A 26,539-nucleotide genomic window follows, 5' to 3' on the forward strand; every position below is an offset into this window, starting at 1 on the left:
GATACTGTATTATACTTTAAAGCCAATGATTGCCCACTATATGCAGTCCTTCAGACAGCTGTTTGGACACTGGATATCATTTGTGACATCTGTGACTTAAATAATGGATAGGAAAGGGCCTTGCAGACAACCCTGATGTGCATACCTGATCACTGGACCTGAGATATAGGTAATTTCACACATTTCAACATATTTGGATGCCATGTATGTGATCTAATGGTCTACCCACTTGGTGATATAGGTGATTATGGCCAAATCTGACAGTGGTGAGTGAATACCTTAATATGGATTTGTGTTAAATGCCATGGGCTTGTCACGTTGAAAAGGATGACAGTGTTGTCATCATGCCTGCCCCTGATGACCTCTTTGAGGACATTTAACAGATGTAACAGACATTAAGTAACATTAAGAACTCACACAGGTCTGTTGCACACAGTCAGGATGTTACTAGTGCTCATTTAGGAAAGGTCCATGATGACATTTTGGTCTAACTCACAGATTAGAAGAGTCAGGATTTGTCTATACATGCATGCATTGGGTGCTGTCCCCCTCAACTCAGATAGATCCATGGTGATGTACACCCTTATACACCAACATAGTCTGAGTGGAGAGTGTGTTGAAGTGTGTATTCAACTGTATCAAGAAGGTGTATGTGCTCAGTCATGTTAAATGCAGTCTGTGATATGACAGCCCATTGATTCTGTGTGGTAGGCTTGGGTGAAGGTAAGACAATGTATACTGCCTGTCTTGATTTGGCCTATGGTTTGGACACAATCCCTGACTCAGGTGTTATTGAGTAACTCTCAGAGCTGGGGATTAACCCCTATTTAACTAGATGGGTAAGAACTGGCTCACTGACAGAACATATACTGTGGAAGTTGGTGAATCAACCTGCACCAGTAGAACTGCCACCATTGGCCTACCACAGGGATCTGTGCTTGACCATTTACTGTTTGGAATCTATTTCATGACAGTTCAGGCTAAAGTATATAGTCTTTGGCTTAACACATTTATAGATTCTTGCATATTGGGTGCAATCATTGAGTTCACCAATGATGATAGTATAATACAGGAGGGGCTAACATAGACAAATGATTGGAGACAAAGCCACACACTCTAGAAATAAATGCAACAATGTGTCTTTATTTTGTCCTTCTGCAAAGTGGAATTTGCTGCTAATTGCAGCATTGACAACACTCCCACTATGCTGAAACCTAGTGATGCAAGACCTGGTAACATACGTAGAAAGCAATTTGAAGTTCGACCACCAAGTGTCTACAGTGGTATGGAAATGCTATGTTGTGCACACCATAATCTGAGGATTATATAACAGCACTATAATCGAACCTAATCAGGACACTGATAGAGTATAATGCTCTCTTTTGCATGTACTTCACCAGACACATGCAGCAGTTAGAGAGACCACAGGGTTACTCACCAAAAATACAGGGCTTACAAAACTTGCCATATCATATGTAGATAGATTGAAAGTCATGTCACTGTAATCTGTATTGTATAGGATGAGGTTACTTTTGGTTCATAGGTTCATAGGTTCATACTGGGCTATCTGCCCTAGGGAATTTATAAGCCTAGCCAGAGTGTGTTTGGCTTTCACCACCCATTTTAAATTAATTTTGCTATGCCCTTTTTCGAGGTTAGTATACTGTGCCTCTGTCTAACAGTGACACAGAAGTGATACCCAGGGTAAACCTACGATCTCCCATCCACTCATCAAGATTCCTCTTGAAGAGAGTCAATGAGGGACTCTGCCTAAACTGGACTGAGATTTTATTCCAGAGTGAAGGGAGCCTCTGGGTTATGAATCTGTCCCTCCAGCATGTCCTATTTATTTCAGTGTTGAGGTTCAAGTCTCTCGAGCGCGTAGCTCGATGGGATTTGGATTTTCTGAGGTGCAGCATGTTCATTAATTCCGGGTTGGACATGGCTTTATACGTCAGGCACAGATCGCCTCTGAGCAGGCGGTATGCCACTGAGTAGAGCTGGAGTTTCTTTAACCGGGCAGCATATGGCATCTGTTTGAGCCCTTTGATCCTCTTGGTGAGGTACTTTTGGGGTCTTTCCAGTTGCTGCAGGTGTCTGGTAAGGTAAATCTCAAAAGGGGCATTGTACTCAATTAAGGGCCTGATGAGGGATGAGTAAAGAAGCACGATGACCTCCCCTGATCTAGATGTGAATCCCTTCATGATTAGGTGGGCTATATAAAATGTTTTTCTAACCACTTTGGCCACGTGGCTGTCAAATGAGAGATTGCTATCAACTTGGGTCCCCAGGTCCCTAATTACTTCTTCTGTACTTAATGGATTACCACCTATGTGGTAATTTGTGGGCACTTTGTTTTTGCCAAAGGGGATGACTATACACGTTTTGGTGTTTAGCTTGAGGCCATGGCTCTGGCACCAGTTGTCTGTTTCTATGAGGCCCTTTTGGAGGATGTTTGTGTCAGCTGCAGAGTCGATTATGGTGCCCAGTTTGCAGTCATCTGCGAACTTGGTCAGCCACAGTCCTTCCGTGTTGGCCTGTACCTCCGAGAAATATATACCGAGGAAGAGAGGTCCCAGGACTGAGCCTTGTGGGACGCCACTTGTAACTGGGTTGGAGTCTGACATGGCTCCAGCAATTCTAACCATGTGGGTTCTGTCCTTGAGCCAGTTTGCAACCCATCTAGTGACATAGGGGTTTATATTTAAGCTGGTGAGCTTATCTATAATGCCCAAGTGGGGTATTGTATTGAAGGCTTTTGCGAGGTCCAGGTAGGCTGTGTGGACCACCTTCCCCTCGTCAATGGCCTTGGTGACTGTTTCAAAGAAATCAACCAGGTTTCAGAGGCAGGATCTTCTCTTAACAAAGCCAAACTGGGTAGGATCCAGTGTCTGTAGGTCCCCAATATCTTTATTTATGAGGTCCATGATGATCCTTTCCATAGCTTTGCAGACCAAGCTAGTCAGGCTTATGGGGCAATAGTTTCCAGGATCTGTTGAGGCACCACCTTTGTGGAGAGGGACCACTGTTGCTGTACGCCACTCTTTGGGTACATATCCTGTAGTAAGGCTGAGATTGAACTGTAGTTTTATGTTTGGGTTTAGCTCTTCTTGGAGTTCATGTAGGATGCAGCCTGGGACACCGTCTGGTCCCATTGATGCTGTGTTTTTTGCTTTGGAGAGGGCGGCTCTTACCTGAGCATCTGAGATGTCAGGGGGCAGCACTCTGCTGGGATAGATATTTGCCCTTTTGGTGGGGAGGGGGGGGAGACATTTGTGCTGAACCTGTCAGCTAGGATGTTGGCGATGCCTGTGGGTTCGGTGTATTTTTTGTCATTTTGGACTAATTCTGAGCATATCTGGGAATTCCCACCCAGGTTCCTAACATAACTAAAGAAAGCCTTGTGATTATCCTTAGTGTCCTGAACAATTTTTCTCTCGAAGCTGGCCTTAGAAGATTTTATGGGTGCCCGTACTTTTTTGCTAATACTGATCAGAGATACCTTCCCTTTTTGGGATTTTGCTCTGTCATGTAGTAGCTTCCTCCTTCTATGGTATAGTTTGTTTATGGCTGGGGTCCACCAGACAGGATGTCTGCCTTTGGAGGATTGGGTCTTGGTTTTATTTGGGAATGCATGATCCATGCATTCCTGAAGGTGTTCATAGAATGTGTTTATAAAGGATTCTGCGGTCTAGGCCATATTTTCCACAGGCCCGGGGGCTTTGAAGGATTCCACCTCAGTTTTGAGGTGTGTGAAATTTGCTTTAGAGAAGGTTTTCACTGTGGTTTTCTGGACAGGGGGTGGGGTCGGGATGTGAATATTCAGTGAGATTAGTTTATGGTCTGATCTTACCAGTGAGGGATACACTTCTGGTCTGGAGCATAGAGTCCCCATGTTGGTGATGATCAGGTCCAGTATGTTTTCCCCTCTTGTGGGAGTGGTAACAAGTTGTTCCATAGCATTTGAGTTTATAAATTCTAGGAACCTTTGGGCTAGGGTGTTGGAGCTAGAGTAATGCTCCCAGTCTATGTTTGGGTAGTTGAAGTCGCCCAATATAATGGTGTTTGGAGAGACCTTCATGTTTTCCAGTGTTCTCAGGAAGGCTGAGTGGGGTTCCTGGGTTTGGGAGGGTAGTCTGTAGCAGGCTATAAACTGGAAGGCAGTTTTACCCACTGTTAGTTGCACATGGATAGTCTCTGATGCTTCGTGCTGCGCCACCAACCTGGAGGTGTGGGTATCTTTGACGAATATTGATACTCCCCCTCCTTTTGTGGTTCGGTCCAAGTTTTGGGGCTGAAAAGCATGGTATGAGGTATAACCTGGTAGTGCTGGGGTGCTCTCGGGAGCCTTGAACCTCGTTTCTGTTACTGCACAGATATCGATGTTCTCCATGCTAAGGAGAGTTTTGAGTGCGTGCATCTTGAGGTTTAGACTTCTGGCATTGAGTAGCATTACTCTTAGTTTCTTATCCCTTGTGATACCTATGGAGGTGGGTTTGTCTTTTGAGCCTTGCCTAAAAAGGCACTATGGGGGTAGCAAGAGCCTTTGCCAATATCCGAAAGCCCAGGGGTGACAGGTGCAAGCCATCCCTAGCGAAGCATCGTGGCTTATCGAGCATGTTATCCCAGGCTGACAGGCATTGGATCCCCTTTGAATGACACCAATACTTAAGCCAATTGTGGAAATTGGTCATCTTGTCTTCATATTGCGGCATCATTCTTGGTGAGGGTAAGATGCTACTCAAGGTCAGGGTCATACCGGCCTGGGCTACATGCTCAGAGAGCGCTTCTATGTCTCTTTTCATGTAGTCCAGGGAGGTACGTCTCAGGTCATTCACCTGACCTCCAGGCTTGACCTCCAGGCCAGTCTCTGGCCCTGCCCTGATGGGAATATTGCACATTCAAAAATCAGATTAGGTGATGACATCAGCAATGTCTGGTGAGGAAACTATGCTAATAGCAGTGTCCCAGGTGCTAGTGTAAAAGGCTTTCTCTAATTTCATGCAAGTGCACAAATACACACCCCTGTTGACCACAATGAGAACAGAACCCCTATCTAAGTACACAGACTACAGAACTCTGCATATAAGGCAAGTTCCACAGCTCAAGTCTGACTTGGAGTGTCCCAGATACCACTTTATAAGTAATGACATCAGCAATGTCTGGTGGAGAGAATATGGTAATAGCACTGTCCCACATGCTGGTGTAAAAGGCTCTCTCTAATGTCATGCAAGTGCGCGCACACACACACACACACACACACACACACACACGCACACACGCACACACACACACACACACACACACACACACACACACACACACACACACACACACACACACACACACACACACACACACCAGTTGACTGCAGTGAGAAAAAAAACCTACCTATCTAAGTACATAGAGTACAGAACTCTGTGTTTAAAGCAAGTGCCATAGCTGAAGTCTGACTTTTACAAGGCTGCAGGGCAACCCAAAGCAATGAATTATGGAGAGAACATGTTGGGAGGCCTGCAGGAAATGGATGTGTAGGTATGTGCAAGTGTCAAAATAATGACAATCCATGGGTTTGGAATAGTAATGATAGGATACACATTTATGCCTGTCTGGCTAGATAGACACACACACACACACACACACACACACAAACACACACACCCACATACACACACACGCACACACATGCACACACATCCCAGTTGATTGCAGTGAGAACACAACCCCCTAAGTACACAGACTACAGAGTTCAGTAGTTTACTCAAGCACCATGGCACAAGTCGGACTTTTACAAGGCTGCAGGCAACATATAGTGGATGACATCAGCAGTGGATGTTGAAGAGAAGATGTTGGGAAGCTTGCATGAAATGGATGTGTAGGCATGTGCAAGTGTCAAAATACTGTCAATCCATGTGATTGGAGTGGTAACTGTAGGATATACACTTACGATCTTCTGGCTAGATAGGGACACACACACACACACACACACACACACACACACACACACACACACACACACACACACACACACACACACACACCAGTTAACTGCACTGAGAACAGAATCCCCTACCTATCTAAGTACACAGATTACAGTACTCAGTACTTTACACAAGTGCCATGGCACAAGTCTGACTTTTACAAGGCTGCAGGACAACTTATAGTGGATGACATCAGCAATTAATTTTAGAACGAAGATATTCAGAGACCTGCATGAAATGGATGTGTAGGCATGTTCAACTGTGAAGACAGCTTTAGTTCTGCATGTTGTCAGATTGATGTGCATTGCATATCAGACATTTATTAATTTATGTAGTGTAGTTGATATATTTGGAACACGCGGTAGTGGTGATGTGGTATCGTTGTCGCCTCACAGCAAGACGTCGCTTTCAATTCTCAGCTAGAGCGTCTTCTGTGTGGAGGCATGTGTGAATGGGCATGCCTTCATTGAAGGTTGTGCATCAGGGCTGGTAACTCGGCACAAACATTAGTGGACCAAAGTTCTACTGTGGTGACCCCTAACCAGGATAATCCGAAAGACACAACAAAAGTTGATATATTTGTGAACAAGTACTGAGAGACCAGGGTTGCAGTGCATGGGGGGAGGTAACACATGGCTGAATTGTAAATATGTGACATATTCTTAGATAGGGCCTTCAGTTTATGTTTCCACATGTAGTTTCCTGGCATGAAGAGTAAATGGACAGGAAACAGCATTAATTCATAGTAATATTTACTCTGCATAGCACAGAGGTGAGAATGGGGTTTGTGCTACAGTTGACAAAGTGCTTGTATATGAGAGATACACATTTCCATTACTTTCCCTGTTTGTGCATAGTTAAACAGAGCACAAACACAGGGCTCATTGCTAAAATTCTGAGAGTTAGCATTGAGTATATGAAACACACCTGCTGCTTAGCTGAATTTGTGACAGTAGCTGTGAATGTATTGTTACATTTCTTTTTCAGCCCAGCTAATACTGGGTTCAAATCCAATTGTATTTGATACTTTTAAATAAACAGTGAAAATGCAATGACATTATTCTACATCTATTCTATTATTATAGGACAAGCAGCATGTGTTACTGTGTGTTGATGTAGTGCAGCATGGTTAAGCAGCATTGCATGGAAGTAACCACATCATTGCAGTGCCACTCACTGCTGCTATGTATTGGTGCCTGATGCCAAACTCCACACAAGCATAGATGGCAAAAAGTGAAGGGATCCATTGCTTTTTTTGGTAGTTATGTGTGTTATGTGTGATTCTGTTTTTTGACCAGATTATAGGTATTATAATGGGGTATATAGAAAAGTTGTGAAATGCGGATCAAGCAGGAGGAAAAACAAAGGGAAAGCAATACAAGAATGTGCAGGAGGGAGATAAGAAAGAACCATAGTTATCCATTTCTTCAACAGTGTAAAATGGAAATATGTGCAGAATATTAGCTGAATTTGGGCTGTCACCTCCAGAAAGAGGATTGACAACAACGTAATCATGAAGTATTGCCAACTGGACCAAATCAAGTGTGTCAAGAAGACATGTGTGAAATGGAGAGCTATGTATGGGACAATATTTTTTTTTGTGGGAGAGATGCCTATTTTTTTTTTTAATTCAGTAAGAGAGGAATGCTGGCTAAGGGCATTGATATTTCTGGGTCATTTAATTTGAGTAGGTAAGGAAGCAAATGCAAACAAACAAGGCAAGATACCGGGATGTTGAGTGACACAAAAGGTTGGGGGGCACCATAATTGGGATGAGGGAGGAGACAACCCAGGATCATGCCCATCAAACATGAAGACAGTGAGAAGCTAGTCCTCATCTACTGGACTGCCATCCCTGTCCACTTACTCCAGTAGCATCTAGAGTGCTTGACATCTTTTCCTCCTATGTAGCATGAGGGAGACCAGTCTCTCCATCTGCTGTAGGTGTAAACCAGTAGTGAGGTGTGCAACCCTACACATCAACTTTGGTATCTCACAGTGAGTGATGAAATCCTCACCTTTGCCCCTACTCCTGGAGAGAACCACTGAATCAGCTACCAGGACAGTACTACCTGAAGGCACAGGGGCAGCAGAGGCAGTGCTGACAGGTTAGGTCCCAGATGTGCTGGGCACTGGTGTTGGAGGCAGTGGAGTGGGAACAGGCTGATTCACTAAGGCTGGCCTACCTCACTGTGCTATGTAGTAGTTAGTGATTTATTACAGATGGATGACATGGAGACATTTTGATGACACATAATAGAAAATAAAAAAAGAGATAAGGGTTGATGTGAGATAAAAAAATAGATAAAATTAGTACCATCGTATGTGACATACAATGCATTATCACAATTATACAACTATTTTATCTGAAGTATTACATTTAAGTATACATCCTAACAAATACACATTATAACTGCAGATTGCTTGAAGTAATCCTTGAAATGTGCATATATTGCACATAAGATTTGTCCAGTTATACAGATTATAGTTAACAGCAGGACAATTATGCCACTTGTATAGAGTTTAATTTTATGTAATATTATTAAAGAAATGCAGTATTGTATTGTTGTTACTTGTGGTATTTGAACCCACAACCTCTGGCTACTATCTTAGACTTGACTCATAACATTAGTTTATGCTACAGACTAATACATGTATACTTACTTTTGCAGTTTGGATATGCATGCTCAGTTTGCTACAAAGGTAAAGAAAACCGAAAAGTCTATCATTAACATTTAAACTTACAATAATATTTCTCTTGTTCTGCATACATACCACTTGCTCCATTTGATCAGCATGAGCCTGGCAATTAAACTCTATTTTTGCATTAGCTGTGGAAAGAACAGAAAAAGAACAGAAGAGCATTATGCATACCAGTCTTGCCTATATTTTCTTTCTATGTATTAAAAATACTCTTTTATTAGCATACTTACACAGCTGTGGAATGACACTAGTTTAAAATTCAGTCAACCCCTGATTGAGCGTATCCCTCTTGCACCTTTGTAGGTCAGTGAAATGGTGCCTGCACTGTTCTCTAGTGTGTGGGATGCCAGTCACACTGGATACAGCCTGAGCCAAACTACTCCAAGCCTCAGATGTGTACTGCAAGCCAGAATAGCCCCCGCTGGAGAAGCTTTTGGCTGTGGTGCTTTACCAGGAGTCCAATAAATAGCCTGGGATCCTTAACACTCCACCACTTTGCCCTAAACTTGGCACCTTCACCTTTATTGCCAGACATGTCTAATACCAGAACTAGAGCAATGGCAACTAATGACTTCCCACCAGTACCTGTTATTGCATTTACTGGGATTGCAAAAACCTGAACAATGATGCCAACACCATTTGCAAGATGTTAACCGGTGAGCAGCCATGCCAAGCAGGAAGGACAAAAAATATTTTAGATTTGAAGGTTAATTTGACACCTAACCTTTGTTTGAGGGGTGTCTGCTGCTGTAGCTTGGAAATACATTTTGAAAATTAGACAGTAACTGTTAGGTGAATTAAGTTTGCAGACATGCACTGGGAGCATAAATTTCATAACCTGAGGCATTTCTTTTGGCTTTATACACTGATAAAATTGATTTGTAAAGTATTTTCTTCCACAGTGGTGAGTTTCCATCTTTGTCACAGAAGAAATGCTTCTCAGACATAGTCACAAATCACTCATAAATACAGCTGACAGTTTGAGGTGTATGTGTGTGACTTGTCAAGGTTTTTGTATATAGATTCAGTTGTGCATGTTTCTTATTTAATTGTGAAGGTCGTTCAAGTCCTGATACCACAATTATACTTACAGAAATATAGTAGACAGTATACCTTCAATTATACATCTGAAAACACAATAAGGGTGTCTTATCCATCATACATATACAGAAATTCATATCAGCTCCACTATCTAAAGTGTTATAAGTGAGACTGAATATAATTGGAAATAGAACAACGGTAAAATGTTTTAATGCCCTGTATTTGAAATCAGGACTATGATTATGGCAGCCTTACACTTACACTTGTTGCCACAAGAAAGTTGAAATAAAACCTGTATATTTTTCTGTTCATTGCTATAAACTGGACTGTCACAACAGTAAAAATAGGTTGCCTAACCTGTACTAGAAACAAGGACCATCTGTACTCCAGCCCTACACTTACACCTGCTGCCACAGGAGTAGTTGCATGACAGTTACATAATTTCCTACTCATTCTTAAGTTATGTGTGCTAACTGCCATGTAATGCTGCTTAATGTGCTTACGTGATCCTCCACAGAATTAATTGAATGTATCCATTTTCAGTTATTGACTGCATCCTGTCTGCAGGTATTCAATGGCTGCAGGTGTTGGGGAACATTGGCAACTGCTGCACAAAGTCACTTAGCAGTGCTACACGATGGAATGCAAAAATTGCAGCAATGTATCCTTTTTGAACTTTAGACTTTTACATACGCCCTGTCTGGAGTTGTTCTGTCTGCTTCTTGTGTGGGCCACTATTCTGGCTTTGTGCAGTGCTAAGGATCACGCAAATGAGACAAGCAGAGCTACACCTAGCATTCATTGTGGTTCTTCATTTCCCTTGTTTGCATGAAACCAAAAACCGAGCAAACACTGGAAAAAAAAAGGAAAAGTAGTTGAAATGAAGAAAAGCAGTCTCTGAAATAACCCTTACAAAATGTTTGTTAGTACACATGAAATATCTGTAAATAGGTTGGGATTTGAACTCTTACTCCAATTTAACACAGTAAGGGTGTCTTATCCCTCTTTGCTACATAAACAGCTTTGTAGTATTGAATTGAAATCATTCTGCATACAACCAACTGCAACATCATCCACAGTGCTAACAAACCTTATGACAGTTATTTGTACATGTATTAATTTTGGATGTAGTGCACTGAATGATCACACAACCATTTATGAGTATTGATTGCAAAATGCAGGTCTGTCTTATCTCTCTATCTTTTTTTGCTCATTTTTGTATTATCTGAGCAGTAATCTGAGACATGTAGTCTGTAAGGCATTCTATGTCATTGTTCTTAAAATGTGTAAGGATACTAAATGGCAAAAAGATACAGTTGTCAATAAATGAAGGGGCAGTTGGATGTTAATGAACAGAAACTGAATTGCATGCTGCGTACTTACATTTAACACCTTGATAAAATCACTTCTACACTTTGTAAGTCTAACCTGGCTGAGACACCCACTGGAGGTAGAGCAGTCTGCTTTGCTGTTCTGTTTTCCTTCTCCCTACCAGTAATCATTCACAGTTGTAATCCATTACCAACAAACACTGAGGGAGTGCCTGCACTATATTTGCATCAGATACATGGAACCAAGTATTTGGAATCAGGCAGTTCTAATGTGTTCACACCTGATTGGCATCTTCACTGTGCTCACAGCCCTGAATCTACACCATAAAAAGGCAACCCTGTAGCTAGGGAACCTGAAGGTGAGGAGGCTTGTTTATGTGGAGAACACAAAAGATGCTATGTCTTTGGGATATATCTGCATGTAAGACTACTGACCTTGAAGAAGGTATGCGTGCAATTTTAGCTGTATACTGCATATGCTGAAATGTCATGAAGAAAATATGTTTATATATGTATATATATATATATATATATATATATATATATATATATATATATATATATATATATATCTTCATTAGCAAATGCTAATTTTATCCGTTTACATTACTTAGAAGTGTACTGATGGCATGGACATGTTTGTTAGGGCATTTCACTGGTAGACATGATTGACAGTAGCTTAAAATGGAATGTTCTGTGATAAATTTGTAGACATGTTTCAGGGACAGTTCATTTGATAGCACTTTTAGCATTTTACTGGCACTTGTTAGTAAAATGTGTCATTTGCCTGTTCTTTTGTGGGTGGGGGAACAAAGCTGCAATTCTGTTTTGGCACAAACAAGAATATGTTGCTATTGTTACTCTCCTTGTTTTGCATTTAGCCTTGCTTTGTATGTGAATGTAATATATTACAACCATGCAATTCTGTTTTTTATATTTAAATCTATTGACTGTTTTATGTTTCTCCAGGGGTAATAGTGAAATGCTACCTTTTATGCTTTATCTGGAACAGAACTTTTATAGTTATGTAATACTTATGTGAATTACCCTTCTGCTATGTTTTAGGTCACTTAGGACTATGGCACCCAGGTGTCTCAATCCCTGAACCCCTCCCTTCAGTGACCCTGAGAATTAGGTAATTGTGGAAGCTTTTAGGCAAGACAGTGCCTTTCTGCTTGAGGGGGGACATGGAGCTATATCAGGCAGAATGCAAATCTGGCAGCAGATAGCTGCTGATGTGAACGCAGTAGACAGCTACAGCAGGACATATGATCAGGTGTGCCATAGGGTCACTGACATGATTTCATCAGCATGGAGGAGAGCAGCTGCAGTGGCCTATGATCAAATGGGTACCAACTAGAGGTCTGCTATAGAGCCACCAATAACAGCAAATGTAGGGTTCCTGTTCACTGTTAGGGATCCAGACAGCTCCAAGGAAAGTGCAGAACAGCATGTCTTTGACATTGGTGCTACTGTTTCAGGAACTTCAAGTATGTCCCAGGAACAGCTTCCAGGTAGGCTTATGTATCTCATTTGGTAAATATTCTTGTGTAGCAAAATACTGATAGCAATATGTTAGTTCTGTTTAACAATACATTTGTTTGTGGGGGGTTGTAGATTGCTACAGTTAACAACACAGTCTGATTGTACACAACAACAGATGCCCAATGGAGAAGGTAGCTGGAATAAAGGCAGAACCATGACTTAGATAAAAATCCTCTGTTTTATTACAAAATGGTGAGCGCTTTTGCAATGGTGACCATTGCTTCATCAGACAATTCATTCAAAATACAAAAGCACACATATACTTCATTTCAAAATGGACTAGCCAATCCCCATACTCAAAAAATTCAAAAAAAACAATTACCCTAATTGCATCACATTCAACTGAAAATTAAAGGCATATATACATATTTATCTTAAAATGCATACTAGTAAAACATGAATGCATGTGTTAACACAGCTTAACCCCATTATAATACAAATGCTGTATAAATCCATCATTTCTTAATTTTTACCTTAGCTTTCTTGATTTTAATACAGGTTTCAAGGGGACACTATCATTTAGGCTTAAGCCTCTGTGTGCCCCCAGTCTCCGGATCCAACTCACTTCCATATTCTCTGTGGTGTTAACTATATTCCACATTCTAATATTAATATTCTGAACATGTAGAACCTGAAATAAAAATGTATGTTTATTGCCCTTAGCAAGGGTGTGCTTAGCTAGAGCACTGTACTCTTGACCTTTTCTAGAACAGTATAGGTGGTCCCTAATCTGTTCCCTAAGGTGACGGTTGGGTGTTGCCAACATAAAATTGGAAACATGTTACACAGTGAGCCACATATACCACATTACTGGTAGTACAGTCAGCTGAGTCCCTAAGCTCTCATAAACAAACTGTTCCTGGATGTTTAAAGAATCTGGACTCATCAATATAATTACAATATACACAATGTCCACATTTGTGGGTGCCTTTCATTGTATTTTCATTCTCTCTAACTGTTCTTGGATAACACAATTGCTGTTTCAGATTTTTCTTATTTTTAAATACAAAGTGTGGTTCTGTGCCAACAACACTAATGGTATTCTCATCAACCAGCAGCATATGCCAGTTCTGATGAATGATGGCTTCAAATTTTTTCGCATCCTTAGTGTATGGCAAAACCATGGGAGTGTATTCTGATGTGCTACCTTTAATACCTGTACTTCCGTCATAATCTCTATCTGAGTAGTAAGGCTTTGCTTTGCCTTTCCTTTCCTTATGCACTTTGTGAGACATTTTATTAATTTCTCGTTCAGTATACCTTCTACTTAGAAAACCTGTTCTTAGATTGCTCAGTTCATTTTCATATACTTCATTCTGTCAGCATAGGCATGATATTCTCATCGCTTGCCCCTTGATGACATTTGGAAAAATACTTTGATTGTGCATGCTATCCCTGTGCAAGAAAGATGGCTTATAGCACTGTTTCCTGTGCAACTTAGTCAGCCATTTAGTACCTTCTTTATAGATGGTAACATCCAGGAAATCTAAACTTGTATCTGAACAATTCATTGTGAATTTTAAAAAGTCACTAGTAGTGTTAAGATAAGAGTGCAAGGACCTCAGTTGCTCCTCATTACCCTTCCAAAAAATAAAAAGATCATCTAGAAAGTGCCTATAGAAGGCTATCTTAGGATTCTTCATTAGGTATTCCTTCTCCCAGTTCACCATCACCAGGTTTTCATAAGTTTTGGCACAACTGGTGCCCATGGCACCTCCTGGTAGTTGCTTATAGAAGATGCTATTGAACATAAAAACATTGTGTTCAAGCACCAGTTCTAACAGCATGCATAAGAAATCTATCTTAGTGTTAGAAAATGTTTCATGTCTCATCAACACTGATTTTACCATGTTAACCCCTTGGTCATTCGGTATACTTGTAAATAGGGATACCACATCCAATGTAGCTAACATCCCTGTAGCCAATATTCCCATATCCTTCATTGTCCCATATAAGTCCACTAAAAATGTTCAGTGTCTCTCAGGACATAAGTAAATTTTGTATGCACAGATTTCAATTCACTATCTAATTAAATTGAAATGGGTTCCAATAGCCACCCTGCCCCTGCTACTATTGGTCTTAGCTTCGGGTTGAATGGGACCTTATGGATTTTGGGGAGACCATGAATTTGAGGAGTAAGTGGGTTTTCAACAACAAAATATTGAAAAAAGTTCTTTACTTAATAGTCCCATACACATGCATTCATCTAAATTACTTCTAATGCGTTCACTCATTTCAAAAACAACTGCTGTTAATACTATTTCATATACATTTGAATCCAATAGCATATCATGCATAGCAGTGTAATAAAAATCAAAGTTAAGTACCACTACTGGTCCCCCTTTATCAGCAGGTCATATAACTATTTTATCATTCATTTGCAGTTCATGCAATGCATTCCATTCACAAAATGTCAAGTTATAACCTTGTTCATTCATAAAACAGTTATTTTCAATACTATATACAGCATATTCACAAGGTGGCCCATTGGTTGTTCTCGCAAATCGCTGACTGTACTGCCAGTAATGTGGTATATGTGGCTTACTGTGTAACATGTTTCCAATTTTAAGTTGGCAAGACCAACAGTCACCTTAGAGAATGGATTAGAGACCAGCTATACTATACTAAAAAAGGTCAAGGGTACAGTACTCTAGCTAAGCACACCCTTGCTAAGGGCAATGAACATACATTTTTATTTCAGGTTCTACATGTTCAGAATATTAATATTAGAATGGGGGATATAGTTAACATCACAGAGAACACGGAAGTGAGTTGGATCCTGAGACTGGGGTTAAGCTGTATTAACACATGCATTCATGTTTTACTAGTATGCATTTTAAGATAAATATGTATATATGCCTTTAATTCTCTAGGCTTTTACCTATTAATTATTTTAGTTGAATGAGATGCAATTAGGGTAATTTATTTTTTTAATTTTTTTGAGTTTGGGGATTGGCTAGTCCATTTTGAAATGAAGTATATGTGTGCTTTTGTATTTTGAATGAATTGTCTCATGAAGCAATGGTCTCCAATGTGAAAGTACTTACCATTTTGCAATAAATCAGAGAATTTTTATCAAAGTCATGGTCCTGCCTTTATTCCAGCTACCTTCTCCATTGGGCATCTGTTGTTTGTGTACTGCATATATTTTGGGCTGGTTGGAATCGTTTGACTGTTGCATTCAACACATTCTGATTGATTGCACATGGGCTTAGGTTGGACTTGTCATCCAAGTTCTTGTTAAAAGTATCATTAATAGACATATAAAGGACAAAAAGTTTTAACCTCATGTGTTACTGATAATTGGGATGATGTTGTCCCTACCTTTTGTATAACTTCTTCCAGGACCATCATCCATCCATGGGAAGCATTGTATCAACTGCACATGGTAAACCAAATATTTTCTTTGTCAATGGTGATGAGCAGTTCAGAGAAATATACAATGTTATCCATATATGTGATGTGAGTGTCAGAACTGTTGTATGTGCTGCTGTACTGTCTGTAGTAGTGGTACCACTATTACTTTGACTATAACAGCTATTATTTTTTCCTATGTATATTGTTTATTATCACAGCTGATCCTGGCAGTGGAAGTGCAGGACTGTTACCACATGATGTCAGAGTATCAGCAGACTCTGATGATGATGGTGGCCAAACAGGGGCCCAGTCAGGGTTTGTAGAGGTTGAATCTGACATTGACCTTGACATTCAGCCATCTCCTGTATTTCCATAAGACACACCCAGCAGGCCTATGCCACCAATTCCAGTGAGCCCTCAGCTACAGTAGTGTAGCTACTGTGGTTTCAGTGCCTGTTGACTATGGCCATAGACAAAGTGTGTGTGAGGTGCCACACAGGAGAGTTGTTAGGGGTACTCAGAGGAGGTCTGCCATCCATCCTCCATCTGATCCAGGTGTGTCTTCCCATGCTGCACAGGCACATTCCTATAGGTCATCCAGAGAAATGCTTAGGGTTATAGATGTGGCACAAGCTGACATGCATGACTGCCTCCACCATGTTGCTGATTCAATGGATGAATGACATGGTACAAGTGGTGTCCATGATGGAACATCTACTGGGAGGGGGACAGCATTCTTGTGGGCATAGGTCAGCATCGTCATCTGCTGTTAGCCAGTGTGGCCATGCCTGATCATGCTCTCATAGAGGCACTACTTCTACTGCTCTGTCAGTGGTTGAGGTGACCACACCCAGATATGGCAGGCCATGGGGTTTTGTTCCTGGGTGTCCTTGTGGGGGTAGCTTGTCCAGATCAGTCATGTTTAGGTAGGAGTAGTGAATCTGACCACGGGCATGGACATGCTAGTGCAATTCCTGGCAGAGCCATTTCCCATGGTCAGGTATGACAATGATGAACTGACACCTCTGCCATGCATGGCACACACCTGTTTGACATACCAAGATGGAGTGTTAGTGCAGAGCTTGGCTGTATTCTTGTCAACACTCACACAGCAGTTTCACCTGGAGGATCCATACAGACACACACACAACAGCTACATGGTTCAGGCATGAAGCTTAAAGCTCATTTTGTCTCAATGGCCATTTGTTACTTTATCTGAATGCCTGCCTGCCTGCTTCTCTTTCTTACTCACACACACTCACTGACCTTTCATGTCAACCTAGGCTTCCTGCCCCCTACACAACACCCTGTGCAAGTGATGATAACTGTGCTATATCCCTGTTTTCTATCTTTTGGAATCAGGGATACCTAAAATTTGTGCCTGATGCTCAGGGTGCATAGCTGAGTTAGTGTTTAGTATATCTGCATTTGTGATGTTGTTTTGGTACTTGTACCTTTGAGATATTTTGATTTTAGAAAGCTAGACAGTTGATAGAATCAAACACTTTTTACATCAATATTGTTCATGATCTTGTGAGGGTTATGAAGTCTGAAATTGAAATGTGTCTCGTTCCTTTCTAACATCTCTCTTTAACAATTTTCCAGTACAAAGGTATGGTGCTAAACTGAGGATATTTGGTGACCATCAGTACTTTTGAGATGTATGATTGTGTGAATCTTTGATGGCTGAGGCCTACTACTTGATAATGGACACATATAAGTCACATAAGTGTCTGGTGTCTCAAGATTAAAGTAATTTCTGTACAACGCACCCACCTTTTACTTGATTACATTACCAATAAATAGCATGCAAGGATATGCCATTCATTTGTATTATTAAACAATACACTACAGGTTCAACACTTAACTTGTAAATCCAGCAGATACAACAGTTTTAGTTCAGGGCTGACTCTGTATGTTGCTAGGAGTACACAGCCATTACACTGGTAGGTAAAGGTTGTAAGTGTTGCCTGTCATCAATGTTACTATATGTATAGGAGGAATGCTGTAGCCCCGTAGGTGGTGACCGAGTGTGCTATGCATTGTCTCTTAGCCAATGTGACTAATATATAAATCTGTTCACAGAATGATAGTTTAATTGACACCAACAAGCATGAATATTTTTCATTAGTAATGTTATTCCTCTTTTTTACCTGTGGGATGATCAGGTATAACATGTAATTAAGTCTATTTTTAATAAATATGTGTGTTTAAGGTAAGATAAATGATCTTCTTGGTGAAAAAAAAATGGTTTTCACTTAAAACAAAAATCCTAGATCTCTTGGAGGGGAGTGTCCCCTTGACCAAACCATGTATCAAAGTATTAACTTCATCCTTACTAGTTATTAATAATATTATATATTTCCTTCACTAATATCATGCCTTAGACCTAGGAAATGTTTCAGTGTAATTCCTATTTTCATTTCTAGGTTTATTAAAAAAAATGAAAGCATGTTAAAAATAAAAAGTCTTACAAAACTAATCTTGACTGATTGTAATTAAGTAATTAGTGGCTAATAAAAGCAGAATAAATGTCCTGCATGTTGTAAAAAAGTGGTAATCAATACTGGCCATATTCAACATAAGGTGCATGTGTCTTTGTGTGTGAGAGAGAGAGAGAGAGAGATATAGTCAGACTATGCATGTGTCTGAATTATGGAGTTATTTAATAATGCAGTTGCATCTGTATGGTCAGCAAATGTTGTCTGTAGGTGATGGTCACTGTTAATGTGACCCTCTGACCTTATGTACAAAATAGGAAAAATGAGGTTGATGCCAATTTCAGTCTGTATAGTCAGCACAGGTCTGACACTGTACATTGATTGTCAATCTGTTTTTTAACACTACACCTGGGAAAGTCATAAAAATACAATATTGTTGTGTATATGGAGCAGCAAATGATGGCATGAGCAGTGTACATAAGTTAATCCATGCAGAAGGCATGAAAACAGATTGCAAAACATTATAACTTGTAAAAAATACTAGCACTATCCCCATACATGCTGACAAATGTTGGGAAGAAAGTTACTGCTACTCTACTAAGTGGCTGTTAAAATAACAGTAAATGAGTGGGCTGTAACTTCCTTGTATGGCATGCTGGCTAGGCAGTGTGTCTGTTGTCTTTTAAACAGTATATTGTTTCGGCTCATTTCCTATGTGAGGACCAGAAGACAAAGTAAATTATATCAAGTGATGCCTCTCAGGAATGGAGGATTTCAGCCCAATCAATAGCAGCTTGGTATGGAGTGCAGGAGTGTCTGATTATTTCTAGGCTTGGTGTAAACATTTTTGAGTGGTTGCCATTAATTCAGGTTGGAATACAAGTCGGTTAGGGAACTGAGATCAGTACCATTTAACATTATGAAACTCCCACTAACAAGTCTACTATAATATCTAGAGAAGCAGAGTTTACAACATTTAGCACTTAGAATTCAAGCATTAGTTTTGCCTGCATTATGTTAATAATATCACTTAATGTGAATTACTATTGAAACTGTGAAGATTATACAGCTGGGATTATCTTTTTCAAACATAATCGTACTCTTCTCAGAAGATTATATACAAGCTTGGTAGAAAGCACAGGAGTAGTGATGGGAAGCACATGGCACCCAAAACCTCAGTGAGACCAAAGAATACTGAAAATGCATCTTTACATTAGACTGATGGCTATGTTCTTTAATAGGGAATATTTATCTACAGGTGATTGTGGAGGGTTTGCTCTGGCAGAATGCATTAAGGGACTAATTATATGCAACATCGGGTGTTTGTATGCTGTCCACCTGTTATTTACTGACTGGATTGATTTTAATGTTTTTAAATAAAGTTTTGTTATGGTTTAAAAAGTCTGAATTGCAAACAATATTCCTTTTTTTAACATCCAGTTTATTATCTAAGCAATGAATAGGCTCTTAAGGCTGTTATTTTACCAGTTTTGTAGTTATCCACTTGGCAGGTCATTTACTAATTGCAACAAGCTTGCAGAGAACATCTTTAATTAGATGACTAGTGACTGAGTAATAATGTTTTTGAAATACTAGTTCCCTGAAAGATATATCTTTGACATTTATTAGATCCTACAGCAATTTATCAGCTTATGGCATGTTCACCTTTGCATTCTTGGAGTCTAGTTTTGAACAGTAATGTGAACATTGGGGAATGATTAATGAATTCACAAAATGTTTATTCTCATTACGTATGTATAGTTTTCTAGGTATTTACAGATTCAGCAGACTGGGCGTCATTTATTATAATCCAATGTATTTTATCTAGAATATCTACATCTTATAATAATTTGAATAAAGCACTATATCCATTATGTAGTAAATCTCTTAGTGTTCTGGATATCTTCTATTCTTACCATGAGAAAGCAATATGAGTAAGCCACTATTAAAGTTAAAAACAAAACAAAAAAAATCCACTGAAATAGCAAGCAGTTTTCAATCAATTTAATATATATACAACAAAACTGCCCTTTTTCTCATCTGAAGTAATTTTATACTTTCCATAAACCTGTGGGATCAACTTAAAGACAACACAAAGTTGAATCACCTATACATCATTTAACATACTGCTATATAACAGTCCCTAAATGAATAAATAGTCAATCACCATCAACCTGTGGCACATGGCAGATTTTAATATACTTATTTTTGACATCTGAATTCTGAAATCAGATTTCACTAACTCATTACAGCTCAACTAACTTTGATTAAAATAAATACAGCTTTCACTTTTCCTTTTTTTTACTCTTTCATGTATATTAGATGACAATTGTATTACATAGCCTCATCTGATTAATATACAGCAAGCAGAAATTACAAATAATGGTTTGAAGGGTCTATATGGGAGGCTTGAAAAACTCATTGAGGACAATATAGTACTGACTGACTGACTGATTTAGATGAGATGTCTGACCACTTTTTTGTTCAGCTGATAGATAATTAATTGCCTATTTTCCCCAGTGAAAGATTATGAAATATATACTACTAAAAGAGGTCATAGAAACTGAGTTGCCACTTGAAAAAGGCAAAACATTGTTGTTAGTTTTAATATGGAAAATAGTTTACTTTTGAGAACTGTGAGTAACAGCAAGACTGTATTGATTTTTGAGATTTTAAATATATCATTACAGCAAAAAATGCCACAAAATTCATGATGCAGATCTAGTATATACTGGTATCAGTAGCAAACATCTCAATGTGCTAATAATAGAAATTCAGATATGGGCCTACAATAGTTCCTGTATCACAGTCTATAAAATTGTTAGTCTTATGGGAGTTGTAACCTAATACAATTCTTACTTAGCCATTTAAAACATCAATATTCCGAGCAGGTAACACTTAGGCATGCACTGTATTTGTGCGGTCAAGATGTTACCTGTGCAACTTATGAACTCGCTATAAATGCCATGTGGGGTAAAGTAATTTATGAGAAGGTGCTTAAAACTATCATTGACTGTTAATAGCAAACAGTAGAGGAGCATTGACTATGGAACACAAAAACATGTAGCAAACAAGTAGCAGAAAATGACTACCAGTAAACTATACATGCAAGCATGCACAAAGTCCTACATGCTTTTCACCTCCAGATAAAACATAGAACAGCACCTGTTGCATTCAGCTCAACATTATTATTGTGTTTACTGCCATTGCAAAGAGTGAAATGTTACCATGTTCCCTGAAAAAGACTGATGTTTGAGAACAGACACTTTTCTGCCAGAAGAAAGAGATTCATTATTCCAAGGGATAATGTGAAAAATTACTAGAAGGAGTCAGGATGCATGAGGTTAAAAAAGTAACTGTTATGGCCGAGGTTATCTAGCAGAACAAAGACTTGTGTGGTCTGAATGGCATATTGGACAAAGTAGACAGGAAGTTTTAATATCATTAACATTCTACTAATTCAACTCTTCATTCCTTTTGTAATAATCTAGGGTACTGATTTATGGTACAGTTTTAAGAGACTGCTTTATATGAAGTACCTGTATATGATGAGAGCAAAACGCTGTGAAGATGTTTGCATTATACTATAGAGACAGAGGCCAAGAGTTCTTGCTGCATATATTCTGCATTGCTCATTCAGAGGGACACGATCATGGCACACTATGACACTACTGAATTTCTGACTTTAAGATGGCCATCTCAAAAGAACTGAAATTTTGGAAGTAAAAATCCATAATCAACTAAATGTATGACAGAGGCTGCTGCATTTAACTTACTGTTTTTCTTTCTAGTTGTGAAAACATGACTATACCAATTAAACTGCTAGAAAAACAATTGTTATTTATTTATTTACTTACTTAACAGATCAAGAGTAATAAAAATAAAATTATAAAGAGTAATACCATATGCTGCCTTTGTGCCTGTAATGTACATACGCTTATGTTAATTGTACTCATTTATGCTTGCTGGGCATATCTTCATTATGAATTGATATATTTTTCTGGGTCCCACACTTAATATTATGCCTAGTTATACTTCTTTTTCCAGGTTCTTCTGTGAAAAAATTCTCATTGCGAACCACTTCAGAATGTTAATCATTAACTAAATCTGCATATCTGCATTCTAACATTTATCAGTAATGTCATGCCTTAATTTAAATAACACATAATCAGTATTTGTTTATGATGTTTAGCATTTTCACATTTGCACATGGTGTGTGTGTGTGTGTGTGTGTGTGTGTGTGTGTGTGTGTGTGTGTGTATGTGTGTGTTTATGAGATTTTGCAATGCACTTGTTCAAAAGTCTGCTATAAATCAAAACAAAATAATTGTCAAGTAGTCTATAGTAGGCATACTGACTTTCATTTTTACTTTTTTCTTTTAACCAAACATATGGTTACTTTATGTTATATCTCACAATGTAAGTTGCTTTACTGCCCATATATTGAAATACAGTGTTTCAGAACAAAAGTTGAATGGTAATAAGAAAAAAGTATATATATATATATATATATATATATATATATATATATATGTATATATATTAATATAAAGAGAGAGAGATGGATCTACTTCAGTAGATATAATCGAAACGCAAATTACCAAGGTGACAAGACATCGACATAACAATGAAAGTGTATTATGTCAAACCTAAGAATGAAAAACATACTGCAAATGTCAAAGATCAATAGGTGGTGTTTAATGGAGACTGCAGAGCACTGACAAAAACAGGTGCTCCATTTAAACACTTCAGTTAAGATAAAAATGTAACATCTTCAACGTTTCAGAATGGAGACACCATACAGTGAGGATCGGGAAATTTACCCTTTTCTCCACTGTAGTGTGATCTTGGAGTTGATATATATTACTCGCATGGGGTGTGGGGGTGTAGGGGGGCTTGCCCCATGCAAAAACATTGTAAACATTACATTTATATCTTAAAAGAAGTGTTGCAGCTGTTTCTGTCAGTGCTCCTTGATCTCCATTGAACACATCCTATTGGTCTTTGACATGCAATATACATGTTTCGTTCTTACAAGGTTTGACATGCTACAGTATAGTTGTTATGAGTTTGCGATCTTGTCGTCTCAGTAATTTGCATTTTGATTATGTATGCATTCGATCAGCTGAAGTAGATCAATATAGATAGATAGATAGATAGATAGATAGATAGATAGATAGATAGATAGATAGATAGATAGATAGATCTTGTCAGTTAAAAATAATGGAAATCTGTTGTGTTGTTTCAGTGGCTTTTCTTAATTTTACTCTATAGATGCACATTACACCATTTATTGTCAGCAGTGAGAAAAAAAAGATAAAGATTCATTAGTTTCAGCAGCCGTAACAGTGTGTTAGTGAATTTGCTTATCTACTCTCTTTTCTGCCAAACTAGCATTGAATCAAAAGACATAAACAAAGAGCTGTGTAGAGTGAATGTGTCACAAATTACCACAGACACACTGTGACTCAATGCACTTTTCATTTCCCTCCTCATTAACTGTGCCTTGCTCAAAATAAGAGACTAGGCCTCAACATAATCAAGTCCCACAGATAACAATTGGCCTAACTGCTAGGGCAGTCATCACCTTCAAGCTACTAAGGAATACATTTAGAAATAAAATGAGTTAAAATAAAATTCACTCCTCTCTTTTCTGTGCTCAGATAATTTGAAGGCCATCAAGGCCTGCAGAAACAATTCATCTCTCTATGAAAAGGAAAGCAATCTGTGCCAGTACCAATAAGGCATGTCTTTAGTGTTATCAAGAATAAGTATAATTACACACTGGAAAGGCCATCAAAGTGCCTATGGTGCTGGTATTTTTTTTCCTGAGGTCTTCATCAATAGTACTGTCTGTATAAGAAGAATAAGAGGGAGGAAAGGAAAAAATAATATCTGCCAGATTGGTGTGAATGACCTACAATCTAGTCAAGCACATTATAATTTGTGAGCAGCAGGAACATTCAATAAAAATTGCTGTGTCCTACTTTAAACTGTTAAGAATTAATTTCTTGAAACATTGTATATATTTTTATGATTTGTATTTATTTATTCATTTTTGTCAGAGCTGCAGATTTTCTGAAAAGATGTAAAACACACTTTCTGTTCAAAGGCTTCGGAAGTTTACTTCCTCAGGGAAATGTGCAAGTTAAAATGATACAGCACATTTGTAAATTTCTTATTAGAAGCCAATGCTGTTTTGTAAATGTCTGCTACCTGTGCAGAATGATATATTCTAAAAAGCAGTTATTGCTTATAATCTAAATACAACAAAACAATGATGACTAGCCCCATACAAAAATATAGATCTCTAGTACACCTAACAATCTAGTCTATGTCTGTGACTAGTTATCTAAAGAAATTTATAATCTGCATATATAAACACACACAAACACACACACACACACACACACACACACACACACACACACACACACACACACACACACACACACGGACATGCAACAAACACACACACACACACACACACACACACACACACACACACACACACTCACACACACAAATGTACACACACACACAGACATGCAACAAACACACACACACACACACACACACACACACACAGGCATGCAACAAACACAGACACACACACACACACACACGCAGAACACACACACACACACACACACACACACACACACACACGGACATGCAACACACGCACACACACACACACACACACACACACACACACACACACACACATACACACAGAAATGCAACAAACACACGCACACACTAACACACACACACACACACACACACACACACACACACACACACACACACACACACACACACACACACACACACACACACACACACACACACATACATACACACACACACACACACACACACACACACATGCAACAAACACACACACACACACACACACACACACACACACACACACACACACACACACACACACACACAGACATACACACACACTCACACTCACACGCATACATACACACACACACACACACACACACACACACACACACACACACACACACACACACACACCCGCATGCAACAAACACATACCACACACACACACACACACACACACACACACACACACACACACACACACACACACACACACACACACACACACACACGTGTGTCCTGTTGGAAGTTATAAGATAGTTGCCCTGAAATTAAGACACTGCAAATATGATTCACACACAGCAGGAGTGAAGTCTAAGTGTTGCTATTAAAAGTATTGTTTACATGGGAACAAGCTTCCTGGTAGAATGTACCTCCCTATGTGTTACTCTTACATACTTATCGCATTCTTTACACAGGGACAAACTCCCAGCTAGACTGCACCTCCCTAAGTGTTGCTATTGCATATTAAAGGCATTTAAGCACACTTGCATTCTTCCTTTTATAAAGATCACTCTTACTCTTCTTGAAACTTCCCCTGCCCACCTTACCGGTGAACACTCTCCCCAAGCCTAATTCTACGACCGCCCCTACCCCTAGCCACCAACCTTACATATTAACTTAGAAAAACCTTTCCTATGCACTACAGCTCAGATATACACCACATCCAAAAACACATACACAGCACTAAATATAACACTTGGTTTACCCCTAACTTTAACTTAAACTTGTAAATATCCACATACACACCTAAATCATTTCCCTTTACTTGTCACAGACTCAAACCATATCCTGCAAATATTCATATCAACACACATGAAATGTTTACCCTTACTTGTCACAAACTCAAACCACAAACTGCAAATACTCATATCAACACACCTAAAATGTATCCCCTTATGTAGCTCTTAGTTTAAACGTAACCTGCAAACACTCTGGCACTCCTAACACTGACCCACTTTCCTGGGTTGGAAAAAGGACATGCCGAGAAAATGAACTGTTGGTAAAACAAACTGTCAAAAATATCTATCTAGCTAGCTATTTTTTGGGGTGTCTTGATCTCTGCTTCAAGAAGGCACACATAACTTCATTTCATTAAATTTGCATATATTTTATCATTCTTACTTGTCTTTTTTTACTCTATAACCTACACATATTATCAGTCTTTGATCCTTACAGAGCACAACAATGCAGCATTGATAAATCAATAAAGGGTAGA

The sequence above is a fragment of the Protopterus annectens genome, chromosome 5.part0, assembly GCF_019279795.1.
Source record: "Protopterus annectens isolate FY-2018-M chromosome 5.part0, PAN1.0, whole genome shotgun sequence".
Taxonomy (NCBI): Eukaryota; Metazoa; Chordata; order Ceratodontiformes; family Protopteridae; genus Protopterus; species Protopterus annectens.